General features: G+C 44.9%; 1 long non-coding RNA gene across 1 annotated transcript; it reads right to left on the bottom strand.

Annotated features, from left to right (window-relative positions):
- Positions 1 to 6,940: 6,940 nt before the first annotated feature.
- Positions 6,941 to 13,149, bottom strand: LOC125424614. Its single transcript, XR_007243260.1, has 2 exons — positions 13,016 to 13,149; positions 6,941 to 7,508 (listed from the first exon to the last, which is right to left on the bottom strand). It is a non-coding gene; the product is annotated as an uncharacterized LOC125424614 (long non-coding RNA).
- Positions 13,150 to 17,431: the final 4,282 nt, after the last annotated feature.

Below are 17,431 nucleotides of genomic sequence, written 5' to 3'. Positions count from 1 at the left end.
CGCGCCAGCAGAGGGAGGGTCTCTATTTTGATTGGCTGGCACGCGGTATATCGGCCATCGACACGCCGCAATCGCGAGCCAGCGGAGGCGGTCTCTATTTTGATTGGCTGGCACGTACATGTGTACACATCATCGACACGCGTACTTCTGTGAACACATCATCAAAACGCTTCATTTTCCACCTATGTTCCCCGCAACCCAGTTTCACTTTAAAAGCCAAGCCTCAGCCCAGCTGCAATTCTGCCGTGGAATGGCTGGTGCAAAGCTGTGGAGCTCGAGCATTAAAAGCAATGTTGGAATGTCGCCTCTGTGCAATACGCCTCAACTTCCTTAAAATGGAGAAGCCTGTTGCCTGATTGGTCGGAAGGCTGCATCGTCACAGAGAATCAACTTCACCAACATGCCGGTTCCCTACTCACCCCGCCGCAAGTGCGCGCTTTGAGAAAAGTTGCTGTTTTAAGAGGAGCTAATTTGTCGCTAGCCAGGAGGTGGGAGAGCAGCAGATTCGGGCGGCTACGCTTGTGGCCGCTGGTGCGTGGGGCGGGAGGATCCCCGGTCTTTCAATGGGTTACCTTGCAGCATATGGTGAGTGGGGAAAGGCTCCAGGGCTCCCCTTTGTTTCATTTGAAGCCCCTGGGCTGATCTGACCCAGAGGCCATCTGAATCAAGTCCACACTGAAGATGCTGCTTAGCATAGGCATCAAGCGGCAGGGGGGCAATGCACTGGGCTTCGCCTGTGGGGGTGTGGCGAGATGCTCCAGGGCAGGGCAGGGCTGCCCCGGGCAGAGGACCCCTTGCTAATGCCTGCTGCTTGGTTCGGGCAGACCCAGACCCTATGAAGGGGAGTGAGATGGTGCTGTAGTGGTTACAGTGTCAACTCCAGATTTGAATCCCCTTGGTATAGTCACACACTCAGCCAAGCCTAGCTAAGACAGGTTGGCGGGAGGAGCACGGTGCAAGTTCCTTTGGCTCCTCACAAGCAGAGCAGAAATGAAAGAAAGGATCGCTAAGCCCCAGCTTCCTTACACGGAAACTCATTCCCCACTTCAGAAAGTCGGCATCAAGTCCAGCACGCTTCACAACGATTACTTTTCGCCGCTCTTTATAAAGCCATAAAATGAAACAAATCTCCCCAGGAAATCGCCACAACTAGTAGTTCCAGAAAACAAGGTTTACACTCTAAATGCAACACCTGAGGAGACATTAGAACTGGCCACATGGATGCAGTGGTTCACACGGAGTCAGCCAATTCCCAATCACCACCACCGCAGAAAGAACAGAACATAGTCAAAATTGATTTCCAGGATGTCAAAGATTAAAGCTCTTTACGCAGAAATCCCGTAACGAAGCTTTTCAAAATAAACTGTAGGGATGCTTGCTATACAGAGCTCTACAGGGTCCTGGGAAAACTTTTAAAATAAAACAAATATCAATATTGAATTTTTTTTTTAAAAGCAAGCTTTACTGTCTTGGCAGCAAAAAAAATTGATAGCATCACTAGGTAAGATTAGGGAGGTAGATCCCCTAAGGTGTCTCCTTCTTGCATGTGCTGTTCCACTATATAATGATTGTTGTATTTCACTTTCATGCATAAATTCCCCAGGCCATGCTGAACAATTTAATAATTTTCCTGCTATCGGATACCGATCCTGACATAACATACAAGGTGGCCAGGTGGCAGCACTTGAAATACATGTGCTACGTCCAAAACAATATAGATTGAACATTGGTATAATATATATTCAGCATGAGAATACTCAGTTGTTTTCTTGAAGTATGCCAAATTGTTGGCTATTAGACTTATCAAACTATTATATCTTCATAACACATATATACACTTGAATTGGGACAATATTTATAAGTAATTCAAGCCACCAATTCAGGATTTTCATGAATTGCATGAACTTGTATTACAGTCACAAGGGGTGACATTGACGCAATAATATTTACAAGACTATGGACATTGTTGGTTTAACAAATACATGATTATGGACTTGAGAGAAGGTTGTCTTGTAATAAATTGTTGCATGAATTGGATTTAAAGTGTATATATGTGTTATGAAGATATAATAGTTTGATAAGTCTAATAGCCAACAATTTGGCATACTTTACAAGAAACTAACAGGTAATATAAATTGCTTGGGCCAGCACCTATGTGCCACGCGTGTTTGTGAATCTTATATAGCACTTGAAATGCGCCACAGGATCTGTGCAATAAAGTTGGCTCAGTTATCTGATTCGAGAGTTACATCCTTCAAACGACCAATTTCATTGTTTGTTATGTCTCTCCCTCTTTTATAGTTTTGAAGTTTTTAGTCTCCTGTAGCGTTTATGCTTTTCTTCTGTTTCCTTTATACGCCCATCCCTTTTGTGGCCCCAGCATGCTTTCGCCAGTAGGTGTTGCGTGTATTCCTCTTAGATACATATCTGCTGTTCGACCCTGTCGTATGTTTTATCCTTTATTTACCTAGTGCTGGTCTGTGACTGTAATAAAGAATAAGAACATAAGGAAGGGCCTGCTGGATCAGACCTGAGTCCATCTAGTCCAGCTCTCTGCTACTTGCAGTGGCCCACCAGGTGCCTTTGGGATTGACTGACTCCTTGTAACACCAGGGATTTCAGTAGGGGATGACTGATGGAAAACAGGAAAACAAGGTGGAAAAACGTTTTTCTTGGGCTGGCAGCTTCCGTGGGGGGGGGGGGGGAATGAAGATCCCCTGGAATTACAATTGATCTTCAAACTACAGATATTTGTCAGCCATGGATAAAAATGGCTTCTTCAGGAGGAGGAGTCAGCAGTTTTATGACCTGGCTGAAATCTTAACTCTCCACAGACTGCACCCCCAAACCCCTAGGACAGTGGTGGCAAACCTATGGCACTTTAGATGTTCATGGACTACAATTCCCATCAGGAATTGATGGGAATTGTTTCCAACTCCAAAGCCTTTATTGGCATTATAAATTACAGAGTTAGTAAAAAGGGGCATTTATCTACTGACTGAGACATTAAAATATTAAAATACATTAAAACAACGTTGAGCATTCACAACATTCACGCACACATAATTTAGCCGTTACTACTATGTAGGCAATGATTGCGCCTGACCAAATAGTTCCTCAAAAAACTTGCAACATTCTCACATACGAGATCACAGGAACCGTTGAGTAGAAAATTCATAACAGATGGTAGCCTAACATCGTTTGAGCTCTCTATCAATGGACAGAGGTATATAGAGTGTAACGACTCGTACATTGGACATTCCAATGGCACATGTTGAACAGTCTCAACAATGGCCATATTACATTGGCATAACCTGTACTCATATGGAGTGTTATTATACCTGCCAAGAGTCATAGCGTTAGGCAGAGCGTTAAAACGAGCCAAAGTGTACGCCCTGCGTTGTTTGGGATTGCACAGAATGTACAGATAGTTGGCACATTGATCTGATCGGACAATTCCCAAGGCCTGTGGGGAGCAGCTCCCCACCCCCCCTCCTGCAACATTTCCAGTTTCTCTCGTTCAACTAAAACAGATTTAATTTCATTATGAATTCTGATGGCAGACCTAGTTTGGAACTGGTCAGCTGTTAAGCCCATGTTGTTAAGTTTCTTATCTATGACAGCCAACCATTTCAGATGGGAATTGTAATCCATGAACATCTGGAGTGCCATAGGTTCGCCACCACGGCCCTAGGAATTTCGCAATCCAGAGTTGGCATAGCCTCGGCGGTACCCAATGTCCCATCTGATCTCCAGATGACAGAAATCAGTATCCCTGGGGAAAATGGAAGCTTTGGAGGGTGGATGCCGTAGCACCCTGCTGACGCCCCTCCTCTCCACAAAGCCCGCCCTCCCTAGGCTCCGCCCCCAAATCTCCTAACCAACAGTTGGCAAACCTTGTCCTGCAATAGGCTTCCAGTGGTGGGTAGGTACTGATTGGAGGCTAGTTGAACATGCTATGCGCCAGGAAAAGTGTTTCCCCCGCTGGAGTACAACCGATGTGCCATGGAAATTGGTGCCACGTCTCAATGGAACCTGAGCCCCCAACGCAATCGCAGTTTGGTTTACGGATCTCTCTGGTCCCTTCCACACAAACCTTTTAAAAATGTCTTGAGGCAAGAAACGGAACATTTCCTCCACGAAGTTCCGCTTTGTCTTTACCCCCAAATGTTGCAGCCTCAAAATGTTTTAAACTAATCCCCCCTTTAAGAAGAAGAAGAAGAGAAGAGTTTGGATTTCTATCCCCCCTTTCTCTCCTGCAGGAGACTCAAAGGGGCTCACAATCTCCTTGCCCTTCCCCCCTCACAACAAACACCCTGTGAGGCAGGTGAGGCTGAGAGAGCTCCGAGAAGCTGTGACTCGCCCAAGGTCACCCAGCTGGCGTGTGTGGGAGTGGACAGGCTAATCTGAATTCCCCAGAGAAGCCTCCACAGCTCAGGTGGCAGAGCTGGGAATCAAACCCAGTTCCTCCAGATGAGATGCAGGAGCTCTTAACCTCCTACGCCACTGCTGCTCCTTATTATCTGGCTGAAATGGTTTGAAAACGTCTTCAGTTGCTGTGAGTTCTACTGACTATGTTTCCTACACTTCGCTGCGTCCCCAAACGTCCTCCTTGGTGCCCATTTTCTGAGCTCACAGTCCTCCCTTCTAGATTTTCACCCTGCTATATTCCAAGAGAGCAAATTAAAACTTGAACATAAACCTGGGGATTGTGTCACTTCTTGTCTGTCCTTAGACTGATGATCTCAGATCTAATTTCCTCCTTCCTCTCGGAAGTATCTTCTCTCTCTTTCCCTAACCAGCAAGTTAGCTGGAGGCTATCTCTATCTCTCAGCTTTCTTGTGTGAAATGTAGTTCCCTAATAAACATTCATCTTGAATCAATACGTCTCCCTCTTCTCTGCATAACTAGCAATTTGCCATCGCTAACGGTTAGTCTTGCTAAATATCCTTCAGGGTCTAAGAACCGACACGTTCTCCTGAGCTGAAGGAAATCAACTTTATCCATGACCTTTGGGTACTGATTTCACAGACTAGAACACAATCCAGTTACACAGGCAACGAAGAAAAAGAGGTGAAGGAGAGGTGAAAATCAGAGGCAAACAGCTGGGAAGTTGGGTAATAAGGAGCAAAATGTGAAACAGACAAATTGAGCAAAACAAATATTTTGCAAAAAAAAGGGATCTAGTTGGGATCTAGGCTTAATACATGACAGGGTCAGTGGGAAAGATGAGATTTTCTGATAACAACGAAGATCAACTTATGAGAAAATTATCTGTGTGAAAGGCCTACGCCAATTGGAACGTTTGGGGGCTATGATAGAAATATTATGAGCCAAAGATGTTAAGACTCCGTCGAAAAATGTTGGAACCGGTTTTCCAGATCCAAGTTACAATGAATCTCTGACCACTAACAATAATAATAACAATTGGATTTATATCCCCCCTTTCTCTCTTGTAGGAGACTCAAAGGGGCTTACAAACTCCTTTCCCTTCCCCCCTCACAACAAACACCCAGTGAGGTGGGTGGGGCTGAGAGAGCTCAGAAGAACTGTTGACTAGCCCAAGGTCACCCAGCTGGCGTGTGTTGGGAGTGCACGGGTTAATCTGAATTCCCCAGATAAGCCTCCACAGTTCAAGCGGCAGAGCGGGAATCAAACCCGGTTCCTCCAGATTAGAGTTCCCCTGCTCTTAACCACTACGCCACTGCTGCTCCCTTCCCTCGTTTTACAATAACTTCCCTCGTTTTACAATTCCACCTATCAGATATCCCACAAACTTTGCTGGAATATAAAGGTACTAGAAATGACGTCAACATGAAAGTAAATTACCAAATGGCATGTGAACTTCCAGCTCACAACCAGGGTGAATATTTTCCCACAAGCTCCCTAGAAAATGCCAGAGAATGGGTAATCCAGTTCCAGAACAGGAATATCATATCTTGTTGAGGCAAGCAAATAAATCATGCTCACCCCCCTCTGTCTGAATAATACCGGAACAGGGGCACATAGCCAAATATATTGAATTATTAACTGAACCCCAACAGAGATGGATTATCACAAGGGCCAGATCCAATACCTTCCCATCGGCCATTACAAAGGGTTGTTACTTATCCATCCCTCTCCAGGATCGGGTTTGTCCACACTGTAAAAACCAAGTGGAGACTCTTGCTCACATTATTCTTGACTGTCCGAGATATGTGGGCATCAGGAATTTCTCTCCCAGGCTGGCCCCAGACAAATCTGAAAGTGACTCTGACTGTTCTGTTGTGGAGCTTCTGTTGAACAACACAGATGTCGTGCTCTTGGGAAAAGTAGCAAAATTTCTTTTACAAGTGACAGAACTTTCTAAGTAATGTATACTGCTATATACAGTCTTCCTGTCTGCGCTTTGAATGTACTCTTGATTTGTATCTCAAAAATGTCTGGCAACGTTCTAGAACCTATTTTTAAATGCCAAATAAAGGTGGTTGTTGTTGATGGGTAACCCAGTTCCTTTTCAAAGAAACCCTAACCTTCAACTATCTTAGTTCTGAGAATGGGATGTCAAGAAATACACACCTTTTGATGCTGAGGAAATGTGAAGAAGAAGAAGAGTTTGGATTTATATCCCCCCTTTCTCTCCTGCAGGAGACTCAAAGGGGCTGACAATCTCCTTACCCTTCCCCCCTCACAACAAACACCCTGTGAGGTAGGTGGGGCTGAGAGAGCTCTGAGAAGCTGTGGCTAGCCCAAGGTCACCCAGCTGGTGTGTGTGGGAGTGCACAGGCTAATCTGAATTCCCCAGATAAGAACACCAGAGAACATGGGTCCCAAGGGGTGAAGGACCTTTTCCCTCTCCACTTTGCACCTTAAAAGTCCCACCCTCTGGGAAAACTGGGTTTTTTTCATCCGGGGAGGGGAGGAGGTCATCCCTGAAACCAAACAGAGAAACCAGGAAACCTTATTGCAGTATGCGTTTTAGTGCAACCATTCTCAGAGGCAAGATTCATAGGTTGCACCCACAAACGCGCAAGCACACACACACACAAATACATCAGAACGCTCTGTCAGCCACTTCAGTAGAGTTTGCACAAGTTCAAAGTTGACACCAAACATTTTGGGCTGCCCTCAGAACCGCACAATCCCAGATGGGTTTCGGCACTGAGGGGATCACCCATCCAGCCTTGTTTAGCGCCCAGAACCGAAAGTCCATCAGACATCTTGGTCTTTGAAGAGACATCTGTGCCCCGATTGTACTGGTTCAGAGTCAGCATATAGTGTCTAGCAAAACAAGAGCAGAAAAGCAGAATCTTGAACGGAGGTCTCTTCCAATTCTTTTGGTTTGGTTTATTAACAGTGAGGTTTAACGCCCTGGATGTTCGTATCCATTCTGTAGCATCTTGAAAGCGGAGGCAGTTTTCCGTCAGGACTGTGGTAGTTTTCTTCAGAGGCCATCTCTGTGGCTGAGATTCTCACAAGGTGTTGAACAACAACCCCAGATCTTGCAGGGCCTTGGAGAACGGCCTCACCTGACAGGACGGAAGCAGTGGGGCAGAGTATTAGAATTACTAGAGAAGCATGTAGAGTAAAACATTTTAAAAGGAAATAGCGAAGTATCCCAATACTTTTAAAAACATGGCTTTCTTCCTGGGGAAAAAACGCGGCAAGTGAACCAGAAGAAACGACCAATGAACCGGGATAGCCTAATCCCGAACAAGAAACTTGCCGTGACTCAAGGAAGCGTATTCAATGATGACACTACATTCACTATAACAATTATATTAGTCAATTCAATAGACATAAATCAGTGCAATGATAACAGAAAAAGGTATAGTGTAAAGTTCATTCATATTCATTTAAAGTTCATTGAGTGAAAAAACCTGCGGTGTGATCTCGGTCCACACACCGCAAAACCAATATGGAAAGTCAATAAAGCTGATACTTATCAGCAAAGTGGTAGGATGATAAAATCCACGCATGCGAGGCAGTCGTGGCACACTAATTTTGGGTGTGAAATCCTCATGTGAGATCTTCAATTCCAGCCCCGCAAGCGGCAACAGCGGGACGCTAAAGTGCGTTTTCACGGATCTTCATCAGCGCAACATAATAGCGATGTCTATGCATTCCAAGCAGTCATATGTAATTCATGCTAGTCATCTATGATACAAATACACATTTCCTGAATAGTGATTGTCTATATTATCAATTAGATTATTGCGTTATATCCATAAGTATTTCAGTTATTACAACAATCAACCATAGTAACAATAAATACATTTTAATAATAATAAATACATTTCACTAATAATAATAAATACATTTCACTATAAATATTGTGTAAAATAAGCAATTTCATTATGGTACACTATTTTTGCCTCACAGCTTAAAAACAGTTACATATGACTGTTTGGAAAGCATAGACATCGCTATTATGTTGCGCTGTTATCATTGCACGGATTTATGTCTATTGAACTGACTAATATAATTGTTGTAGTTAATATAGTGTCATCATTGAATACGCTTCCTTGAGTTACGGCAAGTTTCTTGTTCGGGATTAGGCTATCCCGGTTCATTGGTCGTTTCTTCCTGGGGGACAAATTTCGAGTTTAGTAGCAACTTGAAAACCAGCAAGATTTCCAGGATACAGCTCTTGAGAGTCAGATGTCTGGTGAAGGGAAACTTATACCCTGGAAATGTAGTTGGTCTTTAAGGTGTTTCTGGATTCAAACCTCACTCTCCTTCTAGAAGAAGAAGAAGAGTTGGATTTTTATCCCCCCTTTCTCTCCTGCAAGGAGACTCAAAGGGGCTGACAATCTCCTTTCCCTTCCCCCCTCACAACAAACACCCTGTGAGGTGGGGCTGAGAGAGCTCCGTAGAGCTGTGACTAGCCCAAAGTCGCCCAGCTGGCGTGTGTTGGAGTGCACAGGCTAATCTGAGTTCCCCAGATAAGCCTCCACAGCTCAAGCGGCAGAGCGGGGAATCAAAGCTGGTTCCTCCAAATTAAGAGTACACCTCCTCTTAACCATTACGCCTCTTAACCACTACACCTCTACTGACCAACATGAAACTTCTCCCCTGATTTTTCTTCCCCTGTGCACACAGACACAAGTGGTGAAAACCCATCTTTGTTAACACAGATTTCTCTGGGCAAATGTATCCTATAGTCACATTTTTGCCGTGCTCCGCTTCCAAGGAGACACAAGGCTCTCTCCCCCTCCCCGTCTCATCCTCACAACAACCCTGCAAGGTAGGTTAGGATGAGAGGCTGTGGGAGATTCACGGAAGATTCTCGTCTGGGTGGGGGGGCTCAAACGGGATTTCCCAGATCCCAACCTGACATGTAGCCATTATATCAAACTGGCTCAGACTCTACACGAGAATGTTTCCATGTTAGTGGACCAATATTCCTTGTAAGCCACACGGCCACCATATTGGTGCCACCTGGCAGATAAGGTGCCACCTGGCCGGAAGAACTCTCCCAGGTTGCTCAGTTGTACTCAGTGTTTGGGAAGTTCCACGCAGTGGTGAGGAAGAATTAAAGGGATTATTGAAAAGGAGACTCCGTTATCATCGCCAGCAGTGGCATAGTGGTTAACAGCAGGTGTACCGGAGGAACCGGGTTTGATTCCCCGCTCTGCCGCCTGAGCTGTGGAGGCTTATCTGGGGAATTCAGATTAGCCTGTGCACTCCAACACACGCCAGCTGGGTGACCTTGGGCTAGTCACAGCTTCTCGGAGCTCTCTCAGCCCCACCTACCTCACAGGGTGTTTGTTGTGAGGGGGGAGGGGAAAGGAGTTTGTAAGCCCCTTTGAGTCTCCTGTAGAAGAGAAAGGGGGATATAAATCCAACTCCTCTTCTTCTTCACTACAGCCAACAGCAATAATGGGTTTAAAAATGGGCAGAAAGGTTCTGACTGGAAATTAGGATTATTTTTTTTACTGGGACAGTGGAATCAGCTGCCTAGAAAGGTGGTGAGCTCCCCCTCACTGGCAACCTTTAAGCAGCAGCTGGGATGCTCTAGGCTGGTCCGGCATTGAGCAGGGAGTAGGACTAGAATGGGGTCTGCAACCTGTTCATGGACTACAATTCCCATCAGCCCCTGCCAGCGTGGCCAATTGGCCAATTGTTGTCCATGAACATCTGGAGAGCCGCAGGTTGCAGACCCCTGGAGCATCAAGTTGCATGGCAGCTGTGAAAAAGGCAAACTCTATGCTGGGGATAATTAGGAAAGGAATTGATAATAAAACTGCAAAGATTGTCATGCCCTTGTATAAAGCCGTGGTGCGACTGCACTTGGAGTACTGTGTTCAGTTCTGGTCGCCACATCTCAAAAAGGATATTGAAGAGATCGAAAAAGTGCAGAGAAGGGCAACGAGGGTGATTGAAGGATTGGAGCACCTTCCTTATGAGGAGAGGCTGCAGCGTTTGGGACTCTTTAGTTTGGAGAGGAGACGTCTGAGGGGGGATATGATTGAAGACTATAAAGTTATACATGGGGTAGAAAATGTTGACAGAGAGAAATTTTTCTCTCTTTCTCACAATACAAGAACCAGGGGGCATTCATTGAAAATGCTGGGGGGAAGAATTGGGACTAATAAAAGGAAACACTTCTTCACGCAACGTGTGATTGGTGTTTGGAATATGCTGCCACAGGAGGTGGTGATGGCCACTAATCTGGATAGCTTTCAAAGGGGCTTGGACAGATTTATGGAGGAGAAGTCGATCTATGGCTCCCAATCTTGATCCTCCTTGATCTGAGATTGCAAATGCCTTAACAGTCCAGGTGATCGGGAGCAGCAGCAGCAGAAGGCCATTGCTTTCACATCCTGCACGTGAGCTCCCAAAGGCACCTGGTGGGCCACTGCGAGTAGCAGAGAGCTGGACTAGATGGACTCTGGTCTGATCCAGCTGGCTTGTTCTTATGTTCTTAAGTTAAGGTGTTACAGAAAGTGAGGTCCAGATAGAGGACACTGAAGGAACCAAGAGGAAGCACCAATAAAGTGGACTTTTTTGGAAGAAGTCAAGAAAGGATCAAGGTCTCAAGCTTCAAGCTGTTCCAGTCAAGCAAGTACTTTGTTTTAGTCAGACCCTGGGAGGAGTTAGGGTCTCAGTTCTTCTATGCAACAAAACCTCTCTCTTTTTTTTTTTTGAACCGTTACACCTTTGCTTGTGAGTTCCATTCTGTTCTGGCCGAGTACAGGGTATTAGAACATTTTACTCGGGAAACAGAACAGTCTTAAAACACTTCCTGGGACATAGTGCGGGTCAAGATTGCTCCCACAGAAAGCGCCTTTCGATAGTTTCGACGCTACCATTTCCGTATCAGGCTGAAATACCGTCGCAGCAACCCCCAAAAGCCAAGCTGTTTGTTGTGTCTTTGCAGATAAGCGACTCAGTGAGTGACTGCCAGCTCTGACCCTTTCCGAAGAGGATAAAAGATGCCCTCCAACTGAGCGCAAGCTCTGCCTGAAGAAAGATAAATACATCTAAAACGGCCACACCACCCAAGGCAATTCGCCTCACACTGGATGCCAGAGGCCCATGGTGCTCTCGCAAATGAAAGCCATGACTGCTGATCGTCCGGGCAGCAAAATCCGTTCAGCATACATATATCCAAAATAGCTCTGCTCCAACTATGCAAAGGGCTTTCACACTTTGGAAGGGTCACGCTCCGGGGAAGGAAAACGACAGCGGAGACCGACGCTGTTACAAAATAGGGCCAAACCAGAGGTGGGATCCAGCAGGTTCTCACCAGTTCCCGAGAGTGGGTTACTAATTATTTGTGTGTGCCGAGAGGGGGTTACTAATTGGGTCTGCTTTTCCGTTAGAAATCCCATTAGGTCCAAAAATCATAAAGTCCTGTTGTTTCCTATGTGGCTGGTTAGCGGAAGGTAGAAAACGGGATAATTCTCCCTGTTGGGCTGTTTTAAAAACATGTTTTAGAAACATGGTAAAGTTCCTTGTTTAAGGAAAGTCTCCTTCTTTAGATTTCTAGAAACAAAATTAAGTATTTGAATGTATTAAGTATTTGACAGGCAGTCAATTAGAGGAGAAGCAGTTGTTTTTGTTGGCAGCAGACGATAGGGCTTGCTATAATGAGTTTAAATTATGGACAGAAAGATACCAGCTGGAAATTAGGAACTTTTTGTTTACAGTAAGATTTTTTTACAGTAACAGAGAAATTATTAATGCCCCGCCCCCGGAATGCCCGGCCACGCCCCCTCGTGCCCCACCCAGCCCCATTGGCGCTACGCCACTGTTTGAATCCCGCCACCATGGGAACCTGTTACTAAAATTTTTGGATCCCACCACTGGGCCAAACACACCCTCAAGAGACAGAAAGAGACAGTTTCTTGCATCAGATTTGATTGCTCTTCTCAAACAGCAGGTGAGGGCAAACATCCTACATGCTCTCCGCGGTACCTCAGAAGAGGCCTCAAAAACTAGGAAAATAAAATATGGGTGCAGGCGACAATGGCAAAATGAACAAGCTCGGTTCATAAAAACCCTAATTGAGAATTTCGAGACAAACGAAAAACGTAGGTCTCATATTATTCATTAATGAAATTAAATGGAAATAAGGAAACGCAGTATTAATTTACAGAATCGCTACTAGGTCTTAATATGATACTTGTGCTGGAGCATAAAGGAAATATGCAACTCGACTGAATTTATAAATTTGGGAAACTATTTGGAATATAATAATTGCTTTTAACTATTAGATGGTCAATCTATTTTTTTTTAATGGAATACCATTGGTATAATTCAATTGACTCTCTCATTACGCGTTTAGAACTGTGATTAAGCTATGTTTTGTTCACATTTCCTATTCTTTTGTTTTTTTTATATTGTAGTTTGTGAGGAATACATAAATATATTGAGGAGCAGGAGGAGGAGAGGAGGAGGAGAAGGAAGAAGAAGAAGAAGAAGAAGAAGAAGAAGAAGAAGAAGAAGAAATATAATACAATACAATAACTAAATAAAATAAATCTCCCTGCATTTCCCAACGCACAGTTGGCAGCCATTCCCAGATCACCTGTATTTGATATCGAACACTGTGGAATCTTCCTCCTCATCCTCATCTTCGTTTAACGGGGCCATTTCGACTCGTTCTGCTGGAGTGGTGATGATGTCATACTTGCGGGTTTTTTTAGTCTTCTTGCGAGATCTTTAGAAAAACAGGAAAAAAACCCAGAGATGTTACGTTACAGAAGATTATAGTTGGGGTGAGCACCTTTAGCAATCCCATCTAACCAGCAAGATGCAGTGATTAGGAGCAGATGCACTCTAATCTGGGGAACTGGGTTTGATTCCATGCCACTTGAGCTGTGGAGGCTTATCTGGTGAACTAGATTAGCTTGTGCACTCCAACACATGCCAGCTGGGTGACTTGGGCTAGTCACAGTTGTTTGGAGCTCTCTCAGCCACACTGAGCTCACAGGGTGTTTGTTGGGGGAGGGAGGGAAAGGAGATTGTAAGCCCCTTTGAGTCTCCTTACAGGAGAGAAAGGGGGGAGAATAAATCCAAACTCTTATTTTTCTTCTTCTTCTTACAAAGTGCATGCGCCGTGCATCCCTTGAGGGCAGCTAGTACGGTGCATATTCATTTACTTTCTTCACACCCTGCCCTCTTCCCCAAAGCAACTTACATCATAGTTTTCATCTTCGTTTTTTCCCTCACAACAGCCCTGCTAGGAAGGTAAAGCTGAGAGTGTGTGATTGGGCCCAAGGACACCCAGCATTCTTTCATGGCTGAGTGGTGATTCGAACTCAGGCCTCCCAGACCCTACCTACTTTGCAATAGTGAAAGAAGATGTAATATAGAAGAGGGATGCAAGGCAGGGAGGGTGACTAACGTCTGGCATCTATTTAGCCCTGTCCACATTTGGCAGCCACCCCACCCACAACTTTATGACATCACAAATTCCAGGTAAGCCCCTGGCTGGTTTCAGAGACAAAACAGGTGCAGATGTTCCACCTGCAAGACCTAAACTCACTGGTAACTAAAAGGTGCTTTGCACATGTTTAGAGAGGCCTTCTTCAGGACTTGATGACCTGTTTTGGAGGTCATGAAAATAAGGCAACGAAAAGCGTGGCGTCGCTCTCAACGACGACGATGGCCTTTTATTGGCATGTAATAAAAATACAAAATGACTCAAGATACAGAGCATACAAAATATTTACAAATATATCAGAACATGGGTAGGTTAGATTGGTGCTCGGGACACACTGCAAGAACTTTGCAACCAATGTTGTTGTGGTTGGGTTTGCTAAACGAAATAATACCAGAGCTTTGTCAGTTTGCCCGTTTCTCTTAGAGAGGGGGAGATCCCCAAATTTGGCCCTGATGTTAGCATGGAGAGGACAGTAAAAAAGGAGATGTGGGAATCGATTCTACAAGGGTCAAATCGAACCGAATAAGAGTGAGAGAAAGGAACTATCCTGCAATGGCCGGGCAATCAGGAATGTCTTGCTAGATCTATCAGTGAAATGGTGGTTATACTCGCTGCCAAGGGTAGAAAACGCGATCGGGGGACTTGTAATATTGCAGGCGCTCAGAGAATCAGCCTACATTGGGCAAACTGCACAAAACAGCCGGTGGGCAGATTCTCCCTGAAATGGTGGACGGTGGTGGAAGCCGCAGTGAAAGGGAGGAAGGGTGGAAAATAAAGCGTCTCCAGTCTGTTATGTTCGCATGGGAGCACCTTCAACCTGGGATTTGGCAAAAAGATCACTAATTTCGCAATTTTTGTGAATCCCAGAGTTGAGAGAAATATGACAGGCCTGAGTCGTTTTGGGGAAGAGGTCTGTGTGAAATTCTTCCCCAGAATGCTATATAATATAAAGACGTGAAAACGTTATATTTTGTGCCGCGTGGAATCCACCTATGTTCTTTGCTTTGCGGCTTGCTGTGACATTGACGGGCACCGTTATTCTATGGGAAGGAGGCAGGATTACTTTCAGTCAATCCATAAAATGTACCTGCCTTGCAGTGTAGTTTGCATGGAGGCTGCAAACTTGGACAAAAGCCCCATGGGAGGAATTCTTTGTGCTTCCAGCATCGTGGTTGAAATTGGTCCCCAAAACATCTGGGGAAGGAGGGGATTTCCAGTAAGGCTCTGGCACAAAGGGCAGAGTTAACTCCTTCTGTTCCAGGTGCTACCCCATCTAGGTGTTCTCCTACCCAGCTTCTTTGTATTGTTAAAGAAAACACTGAGAAAACTAGCAGCAGATTTCCTATCTATATATACATAAAAAGCTAACAGTGACTTTGTTAGTCACGCCCGAACGCCGAAACAGCTGGATGGATCACCCCCAAATTTTCACATGACGTTCCTCCCTGTTGCGGGCAGGTAATCGGACCTTAAAATCGCCAAAAGTCCATACCTGAGCCAGGTAAAACATCTTTTTCCTGGCGCACCAGGCCATGAAGCTGCCTCTGTTTAACTGTCACCCTTAGAATGTTCATGCAGCCTGTCTGTCTGTGGCCTGAGGGCTTAGGATGTTCATGCAGATGGGCAGAGATGAGCAGTGGAAACAGTAAATAGGTAACACTGCCAGGTAATACGAGTGGAAGTGAAACACATACACACTTTGCCATGTGAGACACCAGGTGGGGTCCCCCCCCTCACACGCAGGTAACTTTCAATCTCTGTGCCTCACCCACTGCTACCACATAACACACATACTTTCGTACACATCCAGCTCATCCTCACATCCTTCACTCTGCCCTCCCTCACATCCAACCACCACTTACCCACTTCCTCACCCATATTCGCCACAGATCTCTTTTACTATAAGTGAGCTGGAGTTTGCCTTTTTCTTCTAAGAAAATCCGCGGGGTGGAGGCAAACCAACACTACTGCCTCTGCTTCTTTTGCACATGGCTCTTTAAAAACCCAGGGAGCTGGCCTTGATCTGAGCGCCTCACTACCCTGCCTCTGCTGCCTGACTGGGATAGCCTCCGTGCCCCAGTTCTGCCTTACCCAAGCCTGGACTGTGCGTGTCAACCAGCCTCATGGACAGAGGGATTCGCACTCTGGACAGTTCCATTGTGGAATGGAAAGGATGACCTTATACTAATAAAACAAGACACCAACATATAACAATGTGAATAAATAAAGGAAAGAGGGATTCCATTTGACCACCCCCAAGGGCTATGCTGCGGATCATTGTACCTGCATGGACAGTTGTGTGGGTTGCAGACTGTGATGAAAAGGACCATTGCCACAGCAACGCTTGGCCAGTCCTCACTAGTGTAAGATATAAGTTTGCCAAGAAAAGGATGAGAATCACACCTTCCATATGTCTTGAACAAGTGACAACTACTAATGTGAAGTTACATTTGCCTTCTCAGAAAGGGAAATTTCTCTCAAAGATGAGGGGGATAGTGCGCAGGAAGCTGAAAAGGGGAAAAATTAAGAGAGTCAAAAATGTCCAAGGTGCTTGGAGGGTTATTTAAAAACACACAGTCTTAAAAAAAGCTCAGCTGGAATGTGTGTTCCGTTACTTGGGTTAGGAAAAGAGCAGCGCCCAGTCCAAAAGAAAGCCACCATGGTTAAAAAGGGAGGTTGAGGAAATTATTAGGAAAAAAAAGATGTCTTTTAGAAAATGGAAGTCCAACTTAACTGATGAAGAATACCAGAGAGAACACAAATGGTGGCAAAAGAGAAGCAAGTTAGCTGTAAGGGAGGCTAAAAAGGATTATATGAGGAACGCGACATGGCTGCGAACAATCAAGACTACAAAGCAACAAACAGTTCTTCTCAAGTACATCAAAAAAAGTAGGGAAGCCAGCTAAAAGAAGCTGTAGAGTCCCGGTTAAGGATGATTGGAAGGAACAAAAAAGGTGTGTTCTAAAAGATGACAGGGAGATTTGCAGCAGAAGCTGAATGAATTCTTTGCATCTGTCTTCACCCAAGAGGAGGTGAGGAACATTCCTGCACTCCTGAACCAAGCTTCTTAGGAAGGTGAACTAAGAGGAACTAGCAAAGATAGTGGTAGACAAGGAAGAAGTTCTGCAGCCATTGATAAACTAAATGCTACTCAAATGCCCTGGCCCAGATTACATCTCATCCAAGAGTTCTTAAAGAGCTCAAGCATGAAATTGCTGATGTCCCTCACATTAATATGCAACTTATCCCTGAAATCAGGCTCCATTCCTGAAGACTGGAAGATGGCCAATGTCACAATTCAATCTTTAAGAAAGGATCTTAGGGGGACCCAGGAAATTACAGGCCAGTCAGTTTGACATCTGTTCCTGGTAAAATTAGTAGAATCTATCATTAAAGATAAAATTATAAAACATGTAGAAAAGCAAGACCTGCTGAGGAAGAGCTCAGCAATGGCTTTTTGTAGGAGGCAAGTCCTGTCTTTACAAACTTACTAGAGTTCTTTGAGGGTGTAAAACAGACATGTGGATAAGGGGGAAACCAGTGGACACCTGTCTACTT

This window comes from Sphaerodactylus townsendi, linkage group LG17 (assembly GCF_021028975.2).
Source record: "Sphaerodactylus townsendi isolate TG3544 linkage group LG17, MPM_Stown_v2.3, whole genome shotgun sequence".
NCBI lineage: Eukaryota > Metazoa > Chordata > Lepidosauria > Squamata > Sphaerodactylidae > Sphaerodactylus > Sphaerodactylus townsendi.
Note: the sequence above shows the minus strand (reverse complement) of the source record. Positions and strands in the feature narration are given on the sequence as shown.